The sequence below is a fragment of the Tachyglossus aculeatus genome, unplaced genomic scaffold, assembly GCF_015852505.1.
Source record: "Tachyglossus aculeatus isolate mTacAcu1 unplaced genomic scaffold, mTacAcu1.pri scaffold_108_arrow_ctg1, whole genome shotgun sequence".
In the NCBI taxonomy this organism is placed as follows: domain Eukaryota; kingdom Metazoa; phylum Chordata; class Mammalia; order Monotremata; family Tachyglossidae; genus Tachyglossus; species Tachyglossus aculeatus.
In genome coordinates, this window is record NW_024044845.1 from 929913 (window position 1) to 947175 (window position 17263).

Consider the following 17263-nt stretch of genomic DNA (forward strand, 5'->3'; position numbering starts at 1 on the left):
CAGATGCAAGGTAATCAGGTTGGCCCACATGGGGCTCACGGTCTTCATCCCCATTTTACAGATGGGGGAACTGAGGCACAGAGGACTTAAATGACTTGCCCAGGGTCACACAGCTGACAAGTTGCAGAGTTGGGATTAGAACCCATGACCTCTAACTCCCAATCCCGTGCTCTTTCCAGTAGGTCACACTGCTGCTCAAGCACTCTATGAAGTGCTTAGGAAAATACAATACAGCAGAGTTGGTAGACATGTTCCCTGCTCACAGTGAGCTCAATTATAAATAAATAAATTGCAGGTAGATACATAGGTTCTGTGGGGCTAAGGGAGGGGTGAATAAAGGGTGAAACTCCAAGTGAAATATTACCAGTGGTACTAGCCATGCCAGTTGACAAGCTCTGAACTAAGTGGATAGAATACTGGATTCAGCATGTCTAAGCACTTAGTACAGCACTCTGCACAGAATATGCACTCAGTCAATACCCTTGATGGATTTATAACCCTTGGCTGAAGGTGGGGTATGATACAAATTACTTAGCTTGATTTTTCTTTTGTCGAATGGGACCAAGGTGTTTTAAGAATGAGTGAAATATTAGGTATTAGAAATAAATTATCTTGGGTTCAATGGAAAAAAACAGTGCTAAAGAAATTCAATTATCTTTATCTTTCAGGTAAACCGGTTCTCTATTGTGCAATCTCACTGGTATGTTCATCACCAACACTGAATCGATGGAAAAAACCAACAGTGTGACCGAATTCATTCTCCTGGGACTTACCCAGAATCCCGAGTTGCAGAAACTTTTATTTATTTTGTTCCTAATCATGTACCTGGTACCTCTTTTGGGAAGCCTACTTGTGGTCATAACCATCTAGACTAGCCAGAATCTCAGCTCCCTTATGTACTACTTCCTCTCATACTTATCTTTCATAGATGCCATCTACTCCACTTCCACTACTCCCAAAATGATTGTAGATAGCCTGTCTGCCAGGAAAGCCATCTCCTACGATGGCTGCATGGTTGCATGGTCCAGCTCTTTGTATCGCACTTCTTTGGAGGGACAGAGACCATCCTTCTCATTGTGATGGCCTATGATCGTTACGTGGCAATCTGCAAAACCCTGCACTACTTGATCATTATGAACTGGCAGGTGTGTATCCTACTGTTGGGGGTGGCCTGGGTAGTGGGCTTCTTTCACTTAATAATTCAGATTCTGTTCCTATTCTGGCTGCCCTTCTGTGGTCCCAATGCCATTGATGAATGACATTAGAGAAGCAGTGTGGCTCAGTGGAAAGAGAACGGGCCTGGGAGCCAGAGGTCATGGGTTCTAATCTTGGCTCCGCCACTTGTCAGCTGTGTGACTTTGGGCAAGTCAGTTAACTTCTCTGGGCCTCAGTTACCTCAACTGTAAAATGGGGATTAAAACTGTGAGCCCCATGTGGGACAATCTGATCACCTTGTATCTCCCCTAGTGCTTAGAACAGTGCTTCGCACATAGTAAGTGCTTAACAAATGCCATTATTATTATTATTATTATTATTATTATTATTATTATCATTATTATTGATCATTTTCTCTGTGACATGTACCCTTGTGTTGGAACTCGCCTGCACAAACACCTATGTCCTGGGCCTATCAGTGGCTGCCAACGATGGCCTGATCTGCACTCTCTGTTTCCTCATGTTGGCCATCTCTTACATGGTCATCTTGAACTCCCTAAGAGGTTATAGTTCAGAGGGAAGGCGCAAAGCCCTGTCCAACTGTGGCTCTCACATTACAGTCGCCATGCTGTTCATTGTTCCCTGTATCTTCACCTTCATGAGGCCTGTTTCCACCTTCCCCATGGATAAAGCAGTGGCCGTATTCTATGTTTTCATTACTGTCAAGTTAAACCCCTTGATCTACACCATGAGAAATGTGGAGGTGAAAAATGCCATGAGGAATGTATGGACCCAAAAAATGACATCAGGAGAGAAGTGAATCACTTTCTGAGAATTATGTTGCTGTTCTTTTCAGTGGGAGAAGAAAGGAGCCAGTGGGTTCTTCAGATGCTTTAAGATAAATCACTGTGGCTTAATCTCTTCTAAAAGAACCATACTTGAAGGTTTTAATGTATTCTGAATTGTCAGAACAATGAATGTCATTTCCTATATGTGTTTAAGTCTTCCTTTTCATTATACACAATGATTAAAAGACTGATTTCAGTATATTCTAGTGGTAATTGGAATCCTCTTAAGGGAAGAATAGAAAGGAAGACAGATAATTTTGGTAAATGGGAGAGCACTCCGGATTATATACTCAATAAGTGAAATCAATGTGTCCAGGTTGACATAGTAATGTCTTTATCCATGAAGGAGAAGATATATTTTTATTGGGATTTGGATAGACTTGACACAGCAGAGCCAGCATTCTGTGATGAAGAAAGAGGGAAGAAAACCTTAGGGACCACCTGGACTTGGGAAAATCAGTAAGAACAGCCCAAGCCTGCTCAAGTGGGCCCTGCATCAGCTTGTTAATCAGCAAAATAGCCACCCACTTTCAGATGAAACAAAACCGGTCTTGAATATACTCCAACACAAACATAGCTCCTTCTGGACAATATTACTCTTTGACAGTGAAACCTGAAAACTATTCAGATTATTGTTGCTACACATGATGTAGAATGCTTATCTGACCATCACTAAAGAAAATAATAATATTACAAGAATAATGAAAATAATGAAAATTGTGGTATTTTTTAAGTGCTTACTATGTGCCAAGTGCTATACTGAGCCATGGAGTAGACACAAAATAACCTGGGTGGAGAGTTTCTGTCCCATATAGGGCTCACAGTCCAAGTAGGAGGGAGAATAGGTATTTAACCCCCATTTTTCAGTTGAGGAAACTGAGGCACCATGAAGTTAAGCAACTTGCTCAAGGTCACACAGCAAACAAGTGACAGAGGCAGGATTAGAACCCATGTCTTCTGACTCCCAGGCCTGTGTCCTTCCAACTAGGCCATGTTACTTCTCCAAATCCAATCCAAATTTAGTTTAGCAATCTCATAAGGTACCAAACAGTTAGTTAAATTGTCCAGATGGTTTGATGTCCATCTTCTGGAGAATTAAAATAACTGCAAGAGGCTTAATGGTGGCCTTCTGTAGCCCTATCTGAGCAAGGGATACCGTGTATCACTACCAATGACATCATCACTTATTTTTCTATGTGAGATACTACCTTGGAAAGTATCTCAAATCTTATGTACTCTGTTACTTGGTCTCATCTGTAATTTGAATTGTAAGCTCCTGTAGGGCAGGAATCATGTATTATTCTCATTTTATATGACAAGCAGCACACATGACCTAGTGGAAAGTGTACTGGTCTGGGAGTCAAGTGACCAGAGGTTTAAACCTTTCTTCCACTTATTGTGTTACCTTGGGCAAGTCACTATTTTTGTGATACTTAATAAGCACTTACTATGTGCCAAGCACTGTACTAAGCAGTGGGGTGGATACATGATTATAATAATTATGGCATTTGTTAAGTGATTACTACATGCCAGGCACTGTACTAAGTTCTGGGCACTATACTGAGCACTGGACTCAGTCCATACCCCATATCAGGCTCATAGTCAAAGTAGGAGAGTGTAGGATTTGATCCCATTTTACAAATGGAGTAACTGAGGTACAGAGAAGTTTAATGACTTCTCCAAGTTTGCACAGCAGAGAAGTGGCAGAGCAGGATTAAAACTCAGTTCCTTTGACTCCCAGACCCATACCCTTTCCTCTGGGTCATGTTACTTCCCACTTAGCTTCTCTGTACTTCAGTTTCCTCATCTGTAAAAATGGGAATGAGATCCCTGTCCTCCTTCTCTCTTAGACTTGGAGCCCCATGTGGGACTGGAATTGTGTCTGATCTGCTTATATTGTGGTAATTTAAAGTAGAAGCTCTTTACCATTTGCTTTAAAGCACATGATCACCTTGCCCCTTCCGACCTCACCTTGCTACTCTCTTACTCTTTAAAAAGCATGGGCTTGGGAGTCAGAGGTCATGGGTTTGAATCCCCACTCAGCCACTTGTCAGCTGTGTGACCTAGGGCAAGCCACTTAACTTCTCTGTGCCTCAATTACCTCATCTGTAAAATGGGGATTAAGTCTATGAGCCCCACGTGGGACAACGTGGTCACCTTGTATCATCCCCAGCCCTTAGAACAGTGCTTTACACATAGTAAGTGCTTAACAAATACCAACATTATTATTATTATTATTATTATTATTATTATTATTATTATTATTACTATAACCCAGCCCACACACTTCACTTCTCTAATGTCAAACTTCTCTTTCCCCCTCGATCTCGTCTATCTTGCCACCAACCCCTCACACATGTCCTTGCCATGGCAAGCATCTTAACTTCTCTGTGTCTCAGTTACCTCATCTGTACAATGGGGATTAAGATTGTGAGCCCCACGTGGGACAACCTGATTACCTTGTATCTACCCCAGCACGTAGGATGGTACTTGGCACATAGGAAGCACTTAACAAATACCATCATTATGATCTTCATGTCCTAACTCTGGCCAGGAATGCCCTCCCTCTTCCTATCCAACAGACATTTACTCTCCCCCCGTCAAAGCCTTATTGATGGTACATCTCCTCCGAGAGGCCTTCCCTGACCAAACTTTCATTTCCCTCTTGACTTGCTCCCCTCATTCATCTCCTGACCCAGCCCCACAGAACTTATGCACACATCCATAATTTATTTATTTATATTAATGTCTGTCTCCCCCTCTAGACTATAAGTTCAGTGTTGGCAGGGAATGTGTCTGTTAGATTGCTGAGTTCTTCACTCCTGTTCCCTCTCCCTCTCTCCAGGCTCGTATTTCCTCCTACCTTCAGGACATTTCCATCTGGATGTCTGCCTACCATCTAAAACTCAGCATGCCCAGGACTGAGATCCCTATCTTCCCTCTCAAACCCTGTCCTCTCCCTGACTTTCCCATCACTGTAGACGGTACTACCATCCTCCCATCTCACAAGCCGGCAACCTTGGTGTTATTCTTGACTCTGCTCTCTCATTCACCCCACACATCCAATCCGTCACCAAAACCTGCCAGTCTCACCTCCACAGCAATGCCAAAACCCACTGAGGCTTCTATCACTGTGAGCTAATATCACTGGTTCTAATCCCAGCCCAGCCACTAATCTGCTATGTGACCTTAGGAAAGTCACTTCATTTCTCTGGGGCTCAGTTGCCTCCTCTGTAAAATGGGGATTAACTGCTGCTCTCCCTTCAACTTAGACTGTGAGCCGGATGAAGGACAGGGATTGTATCTGATCTGATTATCTGCTATCTACCCCAGGGCTTAATACAGTCCTTGGTACGGAGTAAATATTTAACACCTAGTATCATTATTATCCTAGCTCCAGGGTCTAGACAGAGAGTATTTTTCCATCCTAAACAATTGGTTCTCTGGAGATGAAAATAGAAAGAAAGCTCCGTGGCTCTCAGATTCTTGTTCTGAAGATGTAGGAATGATTATATTGGCTCTGAGGAACATAGGGACCCAATCCTTTGAGATTTTGACAGCATATCTGACAGTCCCCAGTAGCTATTAGGCAAATGGGTGGTAGGGCTTAATTGTCAATGCTCAGTCCAGAGAATATGAACTTATAGTCGGGGAATCCAGGTCCTTTAACTATAACCCAAGAGAAGCAGTCTGCCCCACCAAAACCTTTTGTCCCACTTAACCCAGCCACAGACAATAAAAGGCAACCTGTTGTAAACCTCCCTCTGGTTTCAAATAATAATAATAATTGTGGCATTTGTTAAGTGATTACTATGTGCCAGGCATTGTTCTAAGTGCTGGAGTGGTTACAAGCAAATTGGGTTGGGAATGGTCCCTTACCACTTGGGACTCACAGTTGTAACCCCCATTTTACATATGAGGTAGCTGAGGTACAAAGAAGTCAATTGATTTGCCCAAGGTCACACAGGAGATAAATTGCAGAGCCAGGTTTAGAACACTGATCCTTCTGAATCCCAGGCTCATGCTCTATCCACTAAGCCATGCTGTTTCCTTGCAAGGATAGGGTGAACTGTGGCCTGAGAACAAGTACGTACTCATTTTCTTTCAACCCAGGGAGTAAAAGGAAATAGAGATGTACAGGGAGATCAATCAATCAATCAATCAAATTCATTGAGTGCTCACTGTGTCCAGAGCACTGTATTAAGTACTTGGAAGAGTACAGTACAATAAGTGGGTAGACACGTTCCTCATCCACAAGGAGTGTGCAGTCTAGAAGGAGATGGGCAAGGCAGGGAATGTTGGGAAATATTTTCTAGCCTTATTTATTCATTCATTCAATCGCATTTATTGAGAACTTACTGTGTGCAGAGCATTCTGCTAAGTGCTTGGAAAGTACAAGTCTGCAACATATAGAGACAACCCAACAATGGGCTCTTAATCTATAAGGGGGAGACAGACAACAAAAACAAAGCATGTAGACAGGTGTCAAAATCATCAGAACAAATAGAATTAAAGCTATATGCACCTTATTAACAAAATAAATAGAATAGTAAATATTTGCCAGTAAAATAAATACAGTGATTAATCTGTACAAATATATACAAATGCTGTGGGGAGGGGAAGGAGGTAGGGTGGAGGTAATGGGAAGAAGGAGAGGAAAAATTATGAAAATTGAACACTACTAGTTAAGCATATTTAAAGTTATTTTCGTATTCATTAACCCAAATAATAACTGGGGCATTTGTTCAGCACTTACTCCATGCCAAGCATCGTACTAGGCTCTGTGGTAAATACAAGATAATCAGTTCAGACACAGAACCTGTCCCATCTGGGACTCATAGTCTAAGAGGGAGTGAAAACAGGTATTGAATCTCATCTCACAGATGAGGAAATTTAGGCACAAGGAAATATTTGCCCAGGGTCACACAACAGACAGGTGGCAGGAGTTGGGATTAGAATTCAGATCTACTTATTTCTTGTTGTGTGCTGTTTCCCCTAGGCCATACTGCTTCTCAGGCATGTCTGCAGGTCTCTGCCCAATATGTGGAAATATTGGCTGGACATATTGGCTAAAACTGGGTCTTGGCTGGATTAGGGGGGCTGGGTGATCTGTTCCTTATCATCCTCGGTGGTATTTAGTGAGTACTTAATGTGTGCTGAGCACTATACTAAGCACTTGGGAGAGTACAATACAAAAGAGTTGGTAGACAGTTCCCTGCCCACAACAAGCTCACATGGAGTGGAACTGAGCAGTCTATGTAGGAAGGAGAACAGGTATTTATTCCTCATTTTACTGATGAGAAAGTGAGGCACAGAGAAGCATCCAAAATCACTCAGGAAGCATGTGGCAGAGCTGCGATGAGAATACAGGTTCTGTGACTTTCAGGCCTCTGCCTTTACCACTGTGCCACACTATAGTATGAGTCTTGTTATGTGTCAAGGTTTCTTGTAAGCTTTCCTTTCAAAGGTCCTTGAGACAGTTATCCAGGTTCAATCAATCAATCAATCATACTGAGCACCTACCATGTGCAGAGCACTGAATTAAACATTTGGGAGAATACAATGTAGCAATATAACAGTTATATTCCCTGCCCACAGTGAGTTTACAGACTAGAAGGGAATACAGGCATTGTTCTGGATAAATAAATTAGGGATATGTACATAAGTGCTGTGGGGCTGACTTGAGGGGTGAATAAAAGGAGCAAATCAGGAAGTTGCAGAAGGGAGTGGGAGAAAAGGAAATGAGGGCTTAGTCAAGGAAGGCCTCTTGGCAGAAATGTGTTGATCAAGAGTTGAGCAAGAGTTGCTCCAGTCTGGTGGCTGCTCTAGGAGGACACATGTATGGAGATGTGCCGAGCAGTCTAGTCCACTTTGCACAGACCAATGACAACCTGAAGGAAAATGTACCAGAAAACTGCTTGGAGAAGCAGTGTGGTCTGGTGGAGAGACCCCAGGCCTGGGAGTCAGAAGGACCTGAGTTCTAATCCTGACTCTTCTGCTTGTCTGCTGTGCAACCTTGAGAAAGTTGCTACACCTCTCTGTGCTTCATTTACCTCATCTGTAAAATGGGGATCAATACTGTGAGCTGATGTGGGTCGATAGCTTTAATTGTATTTGTTCTGACATTTTTGACACCTGTCTACATGTTTTGTTTTGTTGTCTGTATCCCCCTTCTAGACAGTGAGCCCGTTGTTGGGTAGAGACCATATATGTTGCCGACTTGTACTTCCCAAGTGCTTAGTACTGTGCTCTGCACACAGTAAGCGCTCAATAAATACGATTGAATGAATGAATGAGCCCAATCACCCCAGCGCTTAGTACAGTGCCTGTCACACAGTAAGCACTTAACAAATACCACAATTATTATTACTAAAATTTTTCACAACTAAGGACTTAATTCAACAGTGCAGAGCTGTAAGCAGAAACTGAATTCCCCCCCTTTGCTTTCTGTGAGCAGACCCCAGAGTTCCCTGTCTCTACCTGCAGTTATTTGCTCTTCAAGGTCAGGGATAGAATCTATTAACTCTGTTGTAAGAATAACAATAATTATTATTATTATGGTATTTTTTAAGTGCTTACTATGGGCAAAAAACTGTATTAAGCACTAGGGAAAAGACAAAGGCTGGCTACAGTCCATGTGCTACATCAGCTTCACAGTTTAAGCAAGAGGGAGAACAGTCGCTGAATCCCCAACAGTCACCGAATCCCCCTTTTACAAATGAGGAATTGGAGGCAGAGAGAAGTAAAGTGACTCGCCCTAGCACCCTCCACAGGCAACTGCCAGAGCTGGGATTAGCACCCTGATGCTCTAACTTCCAGGCCCATGCTCTTTCCTCTAGGTCGTACTTGACAATGCTCAACACAGAATAGAAGCTCAATAAATACTATTGATGGAGTTATTAATTGAGGATTTGCTGCAATCTCTTTTCTCCTGCTTCTTTTCAGATTTTTGTCCTGAGACCAAAATGGGAGAAGGTTAGCTCTTGGGCACATACAAGAACGACTGAAATTTCTCTCAACCTCTTTCTTGAAAAGCTTGTAAAAAAGTTTGTTGCACTTTGCTTTGCCTCTTCATTACAAACTGCTGATCCCTCATTCCTTAGTGAAGGGACAAAAACCCACCTGAATTACAATAATGTGGAAATAATTCAAAGATTAATGATATTTAGATTCAGTTCAAAAGGCCAAAGGTAAATTCTTTTACAATGTTGGCAATAGAAACCCTAATCATGAGTGTTCCTTTTCACATGGTATCTCCTCCAGCAAAATGGCATGTGGAACACTGATGCAAAGAATTCCAGTTCCTCATGGCCCTAATTGCCAACGATTGATGGTTTCAGCAAAATTTGAGTACAGTAGGGATTGCACTCCTGAGGGCAAAACCTTCCAATAAAATGACTACGTATGGAGATGTGAAAGACAGTTCAGTCTGAAACCATTCTACCTTAGAATTATCCAGATAATGGCCTTAATTTTTGCCTTAGCTATGGTTTTTCACACCTGGCTTGTTTGTACAGCTATAGCAAGCCCTACCTATGACAGTTTAACAACTGATGTTGAATATAAATATCTCAGTATCCGATTCAAAGATGCAATGCACAATTTACAGAACTACCTTGATGAGAACATGCATCTTGACAAATATTCATCATTTTACACGAGAAATGCATTATATCCTCCAAGACTATGCTTTTCCATGTGTTATTTTCCACGGGGCATCTTTCACATCTTTGTTTCTCGAGCTGTAGATCAGAGGATTCAGCATTGGTATCACAAGAATATAAAACACAGAAACCACTTTGTCATTCTCTGGCACATAATGTGAACTGGGCCGAATGTATACGAAGATGGCGGTACCATATAATAGGCCAACCACCATTATGTGGGAAACACAGGTGCAGAAGGCCTTGCGTCTCCCTGCTGCAGAGTGGATGACACTGCAATTTCCAGAGGTGTGAGAGTTCCATTGAAAAACCCCAGGCTGAAAAGCAAGACCTCATTGGGGAAAGTGTTACTGCAAGATCATTTTAATACTGGGGGGAGATCACAGAAGAAATGATTGATGACATTTGACTTGCAAAATGGCAGACGGAATATCAGCAGCACCTTAATGAGTCTCTGGAGCAAACCAATGAGATATGAACCAAATATGAGCTGAGTGCAAACTCTGGGGGACATAGCAACCACATAGAGTAGAGGGTTGCAGATTGTCATGAAGTAATCATATGTCATGCCCGCCAGGAGGTAACCCTCTGTGGTTATACAGGCCAGTAAGAGATACATCTGGATGGCACATTCTATCAAGGAAATAGTTCTTACCTCCAGAAAGAAGTCTGCAAACATCTTGGGAGCAGTGGCTGAAGAATATGAAAGATCCAAGGCAGACAAGTTGCCAAGAAAGAAGTACACTGGAGTGTGAAGTCGAGAATCGATTGTGATTAGCACAGTCAATCCCAAATTTCCCAAAAGGCTGATCAGATAGATTGCCAGAATCACCAAAAAGAGAAGGAGCTGGAATTCTGGGAGATAAGTGAGTCACATAAGAATGAATTCAGTGACTACAGTGATATTGCCTGGGTACATCACGCTAATGTATGTGTTTAATCTGAAGGTAAATGGAAAAAAAGTAGCATTAGAGTGAATGATGACAAAATTACATTTGATTCCATTAATTCAGACCCAGGCATGATTCCTTTGGTTCCAGAGAGAGGGCTGCTCACATGCTTTCTGTCGTCCTCACTGGACTCACCTGGCTTTCAGGCCTAATTCTATATCTAAGTTATGCAAGCCACCTGAGTTCAGATCCTGAGTCTCTGCTTCTGGTGTTTCCTCAGTTCTTAGTGCAAAGCTTTGCACAGAGTAGTTGCTCAGTGACTTGACATTAACCACTCAGTCACTGTGCAATAAATGAATCCAACCACTCGGGGGCCATCTTGCCTATCACTTAATGTAGCCCTCTGCACGCAGTAAGAGCTCAACAAATATGAATTACTGACATTTTCTAGTACTGCATAACTGCTAAACGGCCCCTAGTAAACTCAGTGTGTGAATGCACCTTTCATAGTAATAATTATAATAATGATGGCATGTATTAAGCGCTTACTATGTGCTACTGTTCTAAGCGCTGGGGAGGATAGAAGATGATCAGGTTGTCCCACGGGGGGCTCACAGTCTTAATACCCATTTTACAGATGAGGTAACTGAGGGCCAGAGAAGTTGTGACTTGCCCAAAGTCACACAGTTGAAAATTGACAGAGCTGAGATTTGAACCCATGACCTCTGACTCCAAAGCCTGTGCTCTTTCCTCTGAGCCATGCTGCTTCTCTGTACCTCACACACTACCAGGTAATGACTAGGTAAGAGGAGATTTTTACTTGCTGTAATGTTCTTCCCTCTGTGATACCATGATGTTGACTCTTGCATTTCAAAATATAAATTATAGGCTCTTATTGTTCAAGAGGATTTGGTCCTAGAGTCCACTTTTTAACTGAAATTTCCCCAACTGTTTTTGTTATTGCATGTGAATTGGGTTGGAGTTATTGTAAATATAACAAAATCATATATATATATATATATATACATATATTTGTTAAAGTAAGCAAAAAAATAGTATTTGTTAAGTGTTTACTATTTGCCAGACACTGTACTAAGCACTGAGGTAGATACAAGCTAATCATGTTGGACACTGTCCACAGCACACATGGGGCTCTCATTCTTAATCCCCATTTTAAAGATGGGGTGCCTGAGGTACAAAGAAATTAAATGACTTGCCGAGGTCATACAGCAGACATGTGGAGCTGGGATTAGAACCTAGTTCCTTCTGACTCCCAGGCCAGTAATCTATCCACTAGACCACATTGCCTTTCGAAGGTGATGTCTGATGTCTCTTTCAGTATGTTGCATTTTAAGCAATGTCCAAATCAAATTTAAATCCAATAAATTTGAGATTAAAAACTATAAAGACCCTGATCTTTTTGGAAAAGCTTCTTTTCCACCTGATTTTTTTTGTATTTGATCTTATGGGGCCATCAGAAAGCAGCATGGCTCAGTGGAAAGAGTACGGGTTTTGGAGTCGGAGGTCATGGGTTCGAATCCCGGCTCCACCACATGTCTGCTGTGTGACCTTGGGCAAGTCACTTAACTTCTCTGAGCCTCAGTTACCTCATCTGTAAAATGGGGATTAAGACTGTGAGCCCCACGTGGGACAACCTGATCACTTTGTATCCCCCCAAGCGCTTAGAACAATGCTTTGCACATAGTAAGCACTTAACAAATGCCAACATTATCAAGCGCTTAGTACAGTGCTCTGTACACAGTAAGTGCTCAATAAATACGATTGATGGTTTGCATGAATTTCCTTGCCTAAACCTGTTTTCAAAAAAATCTGTCTGCAAACCTTTTGTATCATACAAAACTCTAGCAGCTTAGATGGGGCAGATGTTCTCTTTTTTACTATTTCTGCAATGTCTGGAGAGAAGGAACCAGAAAATCAAAGAAAAGCTGCCATTCCTCTTGAAGCCTATCCCTACCTCTAGAACTTTTCATGGTCATTTGAAAGGAAGGGAATGTTCTACCCGGTTCCAAGCTTCATTCTGTGCTGCTCTCTGGGGATTTATTTCTTGGAAACAACAGGTGAGACGCTTACTGGGTTCTGCGCATCATCAAATTGAATTCAAAGGGACTAAGTTATCTCAGGTCGTAGGATATCAGAAACAGGGAGTACAAAATGAACCGCAAAAGATGAAGGACTGATGGAAAAACTGAAATTTGGAAAGACTGAAATGAAAGAGAATAATATTCTATAAAAAAAACTCTCCAATGGCAAAAAGGCAAACCTCTTAAAATAATTCAAATATCCTAAATCTTTCTGCATTGAGATAGAGAAGGGGAGGAGGACAATAACTTCAGAGGTTGGCTTTGAATTGCAAAGTTCATTGCAAACACTTCATTTACATTAAAATGCTAAGGAAGAAACTCCATAGATTATGTTACCCCATCTGTCCCACAAAAGTAACTGATTGTAGTGTGCATTAAACAAGTTCTCAGTTTTATCAGTTCCACCCATATGAACAATTAAACCTCTTACCCTCAATAGCCTCATCTTGGAACTCAAAGACAGGTACATATATAGAAAGAACACACAGATATTCTTACATATGCATATAATAGCAAAATTCATATCCTGCGATCTCTTCAAATGTAACCAAGACTTTGCCTGTAGAGGGAATATCCTTTGCTTTTTCTAAAGACTGCTTCAAATACTTTATGTCATTACATTCCCAACATCTTTTTCATTACTTAACTGTCAGTTCCAAACAAGTCCTGGAACTCAGGAAAATGTAGTGGAACCAAGATCTGGACTGCTGAATAGAAACATTTTCTTACAGATTTCACAATACTCCTTCTGTGCAGGTGGGACACTGTATAAGTTTAGCTAAAGGACCCCTAGGATCTGATTACCCAGAGGTGACAACCCTACAGAGCTCTTGTCGAGTAGAAAACTAAGCAATTATAAAATATCACTGGGGCAGGTTGTTGATTATAATATCTCCATATTTTGTGCTCACTCAACTCCAGCTGCTTCGAGAAGCAGTGTGACCTAGTGGATAGAACACAGATTTGGAGTCAGAAATCCCAGGATCCTAATCCTGACTCCACCACTTGTCTGCTGTGTGACCTTGGGAAAGTCACTCCAGTTCTATGTGCTTCAGTTACCTTGTCTGTAAAATGGGAATTAATACTGTGAACACCATGTGGGACACAAACTGTGTCCAAACTGAATAGCTTGTTCTACCTCACTGCTTAGTACAGTCCCTGGCATATAATTAGCACAACAAATACCATAAAATAAATAAAAAAGAAACTCTAAGTCCACGAATCAGTTTCAATTTATGTAATATGGTGAAGAATCTTCAACGAAGTGTATTTAAACCATGTATGCCATAGAGGGAAAGACTCTGAGACAAATAACCAAGGATCATTGATCATGAGTATCACAAAGAAACTATTTTGTAATTATCTAATGATGAAAGATTAAGAAGCAAATTATTGCACATAGAGATAGTGTAAGTAAGATGTATGTCCGAAGGAGAGTTGGAACAGGAAGGAGAGAAGAAATGTTTTCAAGAAACAATGAGGCTGTTTATTTATTTAATATTTGCATGTCAGATCCAATCCTTCTTAATGGTATTTTTGGAGCCCCTCATTGTGTGCAGAGCACTGTACTAAGCCCTTGGGAAAGTACAGTTTTCCAGACTTAGTGGGAACAATTCCTGTTCACAAGTTTATGAAATCTCTTGCCCCTTCCCTCCTCCCTTCCTTAACTTCCTCCTTCAACCGCTCACTCTCCACTGGTTCCTTCCCCTCTGCCTTCAAACATCCCCACATCTTCCCCATCCTAAAAAACGTTCTCTTGACCCCACCTCCCCTTCTAGTTATCGCCTTATCTCCCTGCTAGTATTCCATTCCAAACTCCTTGAAAGAGTTGTCTACACCCTCTGCTTCCAATTCCTCAATGCCAAATCTCTCCTCGACCCCCTCCAATCTGGCTTCCGTCCCCTACATTCCACCGAAACTGCCCTCTCAAATGACCTGCTGCTTGCCAAATCCAACGGCTCATATACTACCCTAATCCTCCTCGACCTCTCAGCTGCCATCAACACTGTGGACCACCCCCTTTTCCTCAACACGCTATCCAACCTTGGCTTCACAGACTCCGTTCTCTCCTGGTTCTCCTCTTATCTCTCTGGCCGTTCATTCTCAGTCTCCTTTGCAGACTCCTCCTTCCCCTCCCATCCCCTTACTGTAGGGGTTTCTCAAGGGTCAGTTCTTGGTCCCCTTCTGTTCTCTAGCTACACTCACTCCCTTGGTGAACTCATTCACTCCCACAGCTTCAACTATCATCTCTACACTGATTAAACCCAAATCTACATCTCTGTCCCTGCTCTCTCTCCCTCCCTTCAGGCTCGTGTCTCCTCTTGCCTTCAAGACATCTCCATCTGGATGTTTGCTTGCCATCTAAAACTCAAGATGTCCAAGACTGAACTCATTCATTCATTCAATCGTATTTATTGAGAGCGTATTGTGTACAGAGCACTGTACTAAGTGCTTGGGAAGTACAAGTTGGCAACATATAGAGATGGTTCCTAACCAACAGCAGGCTCACAGTCTATAAGGGGGAGATAGACAACAAAACAAAACATATTAATAAAATAAAATAAATAGAATAAATATGTACAAATAAAATAAATGGAGTAATAAGTACATACAAACATATATTCATATATACAGGTGCTGTGGGAAGGGGAAGGAGGTAAGCCAGGAGGGATGGGGAGGGGGAGGAGAGGGAGAGGAAGGAGGAGGCTCAGTCTGGGAAGGCCTCCTGGAGGAGGTGAGCTCTCAGAAGGGCTTTGAAGGGAGAAAGAGAGCTAGCTCAGTGGATGTGTGAAGGGAGGGCATTCCAAGCCAGGGGGATGATGTGGGCTGGGGGTCGATGGCAGGACAGGCAAGAACGAGGCACAGTGAGGAGATTAGTGGCAGAGGACCAGAGGGTGCGAGCTGGGCTATAGAAGGAGAAAAGGGAGGTGAGGTAGGAGGGGGCGAGGTGATGGAGAGCCTTCAAGCCGAGGGGGAGGAGATTTTGCCTGATGCATAGGTTGATTGGTAGCCACTGGAGGTTTTGAACTCCTTATCTTCCTTCCCAAACCCTGCCCTCTCCCTGACTTTCCCATCACTGTTGAGTGTTTGCCTGATGTGTAGGCTGATTGGTAGCCACTGGAGATTTTGAACTCCTTAACTTCCCTCCCAAACCCTGCCCTCTCCCTGATTTTCCCATCACTGTTTAAGGCACTACCATCCTTCCCGTCTCACAAGCCCGCAAATTTGGTGTCATCCTCGACTCTGCTCTCTCGTTCACCCCTCACCCCTCACATCCAATCCGTCACCAAAACCTGCCGGTCTCACCTCTGCAACAAGGCCAAGATCTGCCCTTTCCTCTCCATCCAAACTGCTACCGTGCTGGTTCAATCTCTTATCCTATTCCAACTGGATTACTGCATCAGCCTCCTCTCTGATCTCTCATCCTCCTGTCTCTCCCCACTTCAGTCTATACTTCACGCTGCTGCCCGGATCATTTCTGTGCAGAAACGCTCTGTGCATGTTATTCCCCTCCTCAAAAATCTCCAGTGGCTACCAGTCAACCTACGCATCAAGCAAAAACTCCTCACTCTCGGCTTCAAGGCTTTCCATCACCTCGCCCCCTCCTACCTCACCTCCCTTCTCTCCTTCTACAGCCCAGCCTGCACCCTCCGCTCGTCTGCCACTAACCTCCTCACTGTGCTTCGTTCTCGCCTGTTCTGCCATCGACCCCCAGCCCACGTCCTCCCCCTTGCCTGGAATGTCCTTCCTCCACACATCCTCTAGGCCAGCTCTCTTCGTCCCTTCAAAGCCCTACTGAGAGCTTACCTCCTCCAGGAGGCCTTCCCAGACTGAGCCCTCTTTTTCCTCTCCCCGTCCTCATCTCCTCCGCCCTACCTCCTTCCCCTCTCTAGAGCACATGTATATATGTTTGTACAGATTTATTACTCTATTTCTTTTACTTGTACATATTTACTATTCTATTTATTTTGTCAGTGATGTGCATCTAACTTTACTTCTATTTATTCTGATGACTTGATACCTGACGACATATTTTGTTTTATTGTCTGTCTCCCCCTTTTAGACTGTGAGCCCATTGTTGGGTAGAGACTGTCTCTATATTTTGCCAACTTGTACTTCCCAAGTGTTTAGTATAGTGCTCCGCACAAAGTAAGCTCTCAATAAATACGATTGAATTAATGAATGAAAGCTTACAGTATATAGGGGGAGCTAGACATTAATTAATTAATTAATTCAATTGTATTTATTGAGCACTTACTGTGTGCAGAGCACTATATTAAGCACTTGGGAAGTCCAAGTTGGCAACATATAGAGACGGCCCCTACCCAACAATGGGCTCACAGTCTAGAAGGGGAGGCAGACAACAAAACAAAAGCTGTAGACAGGTGTGAAAATCGTCAGAACAAAGAGAATTAAAGCTATATGCACATCATTAACAAAATTAATAAAATGAATAGTAATAATGATGATAATAATAATAATTACATTTATTAAGCACTTACTATGAGCCAGGCACTTTACTAAGAGCTGGGGTGGATATAAGCAAATCAGGTTGGACACAGTCTCTGTCCCACGTGGAGCTCACAATCTCAATCCCATTTTAC

The 17263-nt window shown here is 42.5% G+C and overlaps 1 pseudogene; it reads left to right on the forward strand.

Annotated features, from left to right (window-relative positions):
* Positions 1-726: 726 nt before the first annotated feature.
* Positions 727-1975, forward strand: LOC119922567 (annotated as a pseudogene).
* The last annotated feature ends 15288 nt before the right edge of the window (positions 1976-17263 follow it).